The sequence below is a fragment of the Crocuta crocuta genome, unplaced genomic scaffold (genome assembly GCF_008692635.1).
Source record: "Crocuta crocuta isolate KB4526 unplaced genomic scaffold, BGI_CrCroc_1.0 scaffold333, whole genome shotgun sequence".
NCBI classification, from domain to species: Eukaryota; Metazoa; Chordata; class Mammalia; order Carnivora; family Hyaenidae; genus Crocuta; species Crocuta crocuta.
The window spans coordinates 3,122,976-3,129,038 of record NW_027532856.1 but is presented as its reverse complement, the minus strand read 5'-3'; the positions used below and the strand labels follow the sequence as shown (position 1 = coordinate 3,129,038).

General features: G+C 37.5%; 1 long non-coding RNA gene across 1 annotated transcript in view; it reads left to right on the top strand.

Moving 5' to 3' along the window:
* LOC144216237 (uncharacterized) overlaps window positions 1-1,004 on the top strand; it is a 37,750-nt gene extending 36,746 nt beyond the window's left edge. Inside the window, exon 3 of the long non-coding RNA XR_013330613.1 lies at window positions 569-1,004. This is a non-coding gene — a long non-coding RNA (uncharacterized LOC144216237). The remainder of the gene's footprint in view (window positions 1-568) is intronic.
* The last annotated feature ends 5,059 nt before the right edge of the window (window positions 1,005-6,063 follow it).

Here is a 6,063-nt window from a genome sequence, read left to right as displayed (position 1 = left end):
GGAGGGGGGGCTCGAACCCAGGAGCCGCGAGATCATGACCTAAGCGAAAGCCGGACGCTTAACCGACTAAGCCACCCAGGCGCCCCAACACTCTCAGATATTTTAAACATTACAACAAAGACACACATGAGGGCGCTCTAATCAGTCGGGAACTGGAAGTGCCTAAGTATTTCATGCTAGGACTTGAATTTTTATTAAGTCAAAACCAATATACTTTATAGATATACAGATGGAAGAAGTGAGGTCCAAAGATATTGTGACTTTATATGAACTATTCTTTAGAGTAAATAGAGTATTAATATTTTTAAAAAATTATAAAACAGTCCCTTGTGAGTGAATTTAATGCTGGAGACTTTTGACTCTCATCCTGGCAACTCTATTTAAAATTTTCACCCAGGCCATGGTATAACTTATTTATTTATTATAACTTATTTATTATAACTAACTTATGTGTAGAAGCAATTGGTTACAATATTTGTTTTTATGAATTTTTGCCCCACAAAGTGTTAAAAAAAATTTTAATTTTTAATTTAATTTAATTTTTTTTTAATGTTTTATTTATTTCTAGGAGAGAGAGACAGCGTGAGCAGGGGAGGGCCAGAGCGGGATGGAGTCACAGACTGAAACAGGCTCCAGGCTCCGAGCTGGCAGTCAGCACAGAGCCCGACGCGGGGCTCGAACCCACAAACCGCGAGATCATGACCTAAGCGAAAGTCGGAAAGTCGGACGCTTAACCGACTAAGCCACCCAGGCGCCCCAATATTTTTTAATTTTAGAGAGAAAGAATGTGCAAGTGGGGGAGGGGGACAGAGAGAGAGAGAAAGAGAGAGAAAGAATCTCAAGCAGGTTCCACACTCAGTGTGGAGCCTGATCCCATGACCCTGGGATCATGACCCGTGCTGAAATCAAGAGTCAGACCCTCAACTGACTGAGTCACCCAGGCGCCCCTGTTTTGTTTTGTTTTGTTTTGTTTTCAATAAAACACCACATGTGTTTAAAATAAAGAGGAACTCTATGCTTTCCTATTTACAAAGAGTAATTTTGTTGATTCAATTTATCTTCTCTCTCCACTGTTGTTTCTTTCTTTTTTAAGTCCATCCATTTAAGTAATCTCTACACCCATAGTGAGAATTGAACCCCAACCACAAGATCAAGAGTCATATGCTTCTCCCAAATGAGCCAGCCAGGCACCCCCACAAAGTGTATTGTACTTTTTTCTTTTTAATGTTTATTATTTATTTTTGAGAGTGAAATAGAGTGAATGGGGGAGGGTTAGAGAGATTGGGAGACACAGTATCCGAAGCATGCTTCAGGCTCTGAGCTGTCAACACAGAGCCTAACACAGGGGTCAAACCCATAAACTGTGTATTCATGGCTGGAGCTGAAGTCGGACACTTAAACAACTGACCCACCCAGGTGCTCCTTAATTGTACTTTATTTATACTTCAAGCTGATTCTCAACTGCTTTCTGTGGTTAAAATTCTTCATCTTTTCACCATCTCTGAAATATTCTTAGTTTGTTCTTTGGCTTTCATATAAAGTTAACAGGCTGCCTACAGCATTTTCAGAGAGAAGACTTATAAACATCCAAAAAGATTTTATTAGATAGAAACCATAATGAGAATATAGAATGTAGATATCTCTCCAAATCAGTCTATATATGACAATAATTGTTTTATAGACAAATTTTTTAAAAATTTTTTAATGTTTATTTATTTTTGAGAAAGAGAAAGAGAGTGTGAGCAGGGAAGGGGCAGAGAGAGAGGGAGACATAGAATACAAAGCAGGCTCCAGGCTCTGACTGTCAGCACAGAGCCTGACACAGGGCTGGAATTCATGGACTGTGAGATCATGACCTGAGCCGATGTTGGACGCTCAACCAACTAAGCCACCCAGGTGCCCCTAGACAAATTTACTCAACTTAAATACTACCATTGTCACAGGAAGATTTGCTTCATTAGGCACCCCATACAAGTTGGCCAGTTTCACATTTCTACTTTGCAAAGGAGTTTCTTTTCCCTAAGTATTAAACTGATTTTTTTCCCCAAAACTAAAACAAAGCGAAAAATGAAACAAAGCAAAACCTAAGGCTCTCAAGGAATAAGATCTCTCCTTTAAAGGACTAGATGGTAAGAAAGAAAGTATGTCATGAATCTTATTTTCTGAATTTTTCATTATGAATGAATGTATATATGGCATGGCCAAACATTTTGTCACCTGATTTATTTGTATTTTGTGAATCAGCAATTAAGCCTTTTCCTATTCTTGAAAGTACTTGACACTGCTATAATGTAAAGCATGGGATTTTTATTTATGTATTTATATTTATTTATTTTATTTATATATTTTAAATTTAAAATTTAAGTAATCTCTAGGCCCAACCTGGAGCTTGAAATCATGACCCTGAGATCAAGAGTGGCATACTTTACTGACTGAGCCAGCCAGGCACCCAGAAAACATGAGATTTTTATTTATTTGTTATTTTATTTCTAAAAATTTTTTAAGTATATTTATTTTTGAGAGAGAGAGGGCATGAGCTGGGGAAGGGCAGAGAGAGAGAGAGAGAGAGAGAATCCCAAGCAGACTCTGTGCTGTCAGCACAGAGCCTAACTTGGGGCTTGATCCCAGGAATCATGAGATCATGATCTGAACCGAAATTAAGAGTTGGATGCTTCACTGACTAAGCCACCCAGGTGTCCCAAAAGCATGGGATTTTTAAATCTGGGTTGGAAATATTGGATTACATTACAAATACTAAAAGTTGTGTTTCTATTTAGGTTTTGTCTGTATTTAATTAAATGTATCAGACAAGTAAAAATTTAATAGCATGCATATGACACTATAATTTGTCCCTGCCTACCACATGTTTCAGTTGTTATTACTTCCCATTAAGTCATCCACATTGGTCACACGGGTTTTCCTGTACAGCAAACATGCCAGTGTCTGCTTGGAACAGTACTATTGCACTTTCTGTTCCCTCTACTTAGAATATTTTTATTTTATTTATTTCCTTTGATCATTGGAATGAAAGTTCTGAGATAGCAGAGGCTTTCTTCAGATACTCTGTCTCCCTCTCTTTTTGCCTCTCCCCTGCTTGCACGTGCCCTCTTTCTCTCAAAAATAAATAAACATTTTTTAAAAAGTTTATTTTGTCCAGTAGAATATTGCTATTTTTCATTTCACGTCAATTTGCATGACAAATGCTTCTCCACTCCTTTACTTTCAATCTGCATGTATCTTTAGGTCTGAATTGAGTTTCTTATAGGCAGTCTTTTTTTTTTTATCCATTCCATCACCTTATGTTTTTTTGATTGGAGCATTTAGTCCATTTACAAAGTAATTATTGATAGGTATGTATTTTTTGTCATTTTGTTACTTACTTTATGGTTGTTTTTGTAGATTTCCTTAATTTTCTTGCTCTCTTCTCTCACAATTAGTTGGCTTTCTTTAATAATATTCTCTTTCTCTATTTTTTGCATATCTAATAGTGGTTTTTGATTTGTGTACCATTTGGTTTGTATATAACATCTTCTGTATATAGCAATCTGTATTAAGTTGATGGTTGCTTAAGTTTGAATCCATTCTTTACTCCTCACTTGCCCACATTTTAGGTGTAAGTTGTCATATTTTACTTCCTTTTATTTTATGAATCTCTTGACTGATTTTTCCAAATATACTTATTTTTACTGCTTTTGTGCTCCTCCTTTCCTTACTCTTGCTTATGGTCTTACCTTTCCATTCAGAGAGTCCCCTTTGGCATTTCTTGTAGAGCTGGTTTAGTGGTCATAAATTCCTCTAACTTTTGTTTGGGAAGCTCTTTATCCCTCCTTCTATTCTGAATGATAGCCTTGCTAGATATAGTAATCTTGGCTGCAGATTTTTTCCATTAAGCACTTTGAATATATCATGCCACGCCCTTCTGGCCTGCAAAGTATCTGCTGAAAAATCAGCTGATAGCCTTATGGAGTTTTGCTTTTATGGAACTGCTTTCTTTTCTCTTGCTGCTTTAAAAATTCTCTCTGTATCACTACTTTTTGCCCTCTTAGTTATCATGTGTCTTGCTGTGGATGTCCTTGGGTTGATTTTGTAGGGGGTTCTCTGTGCCTCCTGGATCTGGATTTCTGTTTCCTTCCCCAGATCTGGGAAATTTTCAGCTATTATTTCTTCCTAATAAATTTTCTGCCCCCTTTTCTTTCTCCTCTCCTTCTGGGATCTCTATAATGCAAATGTTATTACACTTGATAGCGTTACTGATTTCCCTAAATCTATTCTCATTTCACATAATTTTTCCCCTCTTACTTGCTCAGCTTGATTACTTTCCATTACTCTGTCTTCCCAGTGGCTGATTCATTTTTGTACTTCATCTAGTCTACTATTTATTCCATCTAGTATATTTTCAATTTCATTTATTGTGTTCTTCATTTCTGATTGGTTCTTTTTTTTTTTATCTCATTGTTAAGGATCTCACTGATGTCCTCCACTCTTTTCTCAAATCCATTCAGTATCTTTATGATTATGACTTTAAATTCCTTATCAGATATGTCCCCAGTTTCACTTAGGTCTTTTGTTGTGATTTTCTTCTGTTCTTTCATTTGGGACATATTTCTCTTTCTCCTCATTGTTTCTAACTCTGTATTTCTTTCTGTGTGTTAGGAGACAGCTGTATCTCCTTCACAGGAAGGTAATGGCCTTATTATGAAGAAGAGGTCCTGTAGTGCACTGCTGTGCTGTGTCCCCTATTCACCAGAGCCTAGAGCTTTAGGGTTGTGTCCTATGTGTGATGTGTATGTGTTGGTTTTGTGGCTGAGCTGCTTTTTCCTTTAGTCCAATTGTCTGCAATGGATCTCTTTGCCTGCTGTGGGCAGTGCTTGGCCCTGTGGTGTTAATAGGCCAGTCTGGATATGCCTTGGGCTTGAGTTGTGTGAGACCAGGCATTTGCCAGAGATGTAGTAGTGCCAAACTGCAAGGCATTTTCCCTGTGTTGCCCTTGACAAGCTTCCATCTGTAAGTGGGACCTGCAGTCAGACCAGTTGTTTGCCTCCAGCCCATTAATAGGATCTCCATCTGATGGGTATAGGTGGTATCTTCCCCCCTCTTGGGACAGGAGTCATTTTGGAGTGGTACTCGCCACTGTAGAGGCTGCTTGTACACTGCCAGGCCTGTGGCACTACCCTTTATTGGTTCTGGCCAAGAGTGTATTGGAGAGAGCAGTTCTGCTGAAGCACAGCACTGGGGGAAGTGGGGAGTTGGTGGCAGAGCCCCAGTATAGTTTTTACTCTTATATTTAGGTATCTGATCCATTTTGAGTTAATTTTATGTTTAGAAATTTTAATTAATTTAATTTGAATAAATGAACAAATAGCTTTAAACTATTCATATTATCCATTCTTGGTGAGGAATCTGGTAAATAAAAGCTCTCACACAGTATTTTTGGGAGTATAAATAGGCACATCCTTTTTGGAGAACTATTTGACAAGAGCTGTATAACTTTAAAATGTTTAGATCCTTCAATCCAGTATTTCTANAGCATAACCAACAATAACTACAACTCCCTCTCTAAAGTATACTGATAGATGCCCACAGCCCACACTGAACATTACACTAAAAAAACTAAAATGGGAAATTGTAAACCATGTGTTTTGGCTATGGTTTATCAAGAAATATGATGTAAAACTATAATCAGTGAACTCATTCTGAAAGACCTTGACTCTTTGTCAAAAAATTGGAGGAAAAAATACAATTTGTGTGTTTAAAAAAATTTTTAAATGGCTATTTAGTTTTGAGAGAGATAGAGACAGAGTACAAGCAGGGGAGGGGCAGAGAGAGAGGAAGATGGAATCTGAAGCAGGCTCTAGGCTCTGAGCTGTCAGCACAGAGCCCGACATAGGGCTCAAACCCATGAACTATGTGATCATGACCTTAGCCAAAGTTGGACACTCAACAGGCTGAGCCACCCAGGCACAGTTTTAAAATTTAAGTTAATAAAATATAATTTAAGTTAATATAAAACATATAAAATATATCAATTTTTATGATGTCTTGCTTGACTTGATTAATCAATCA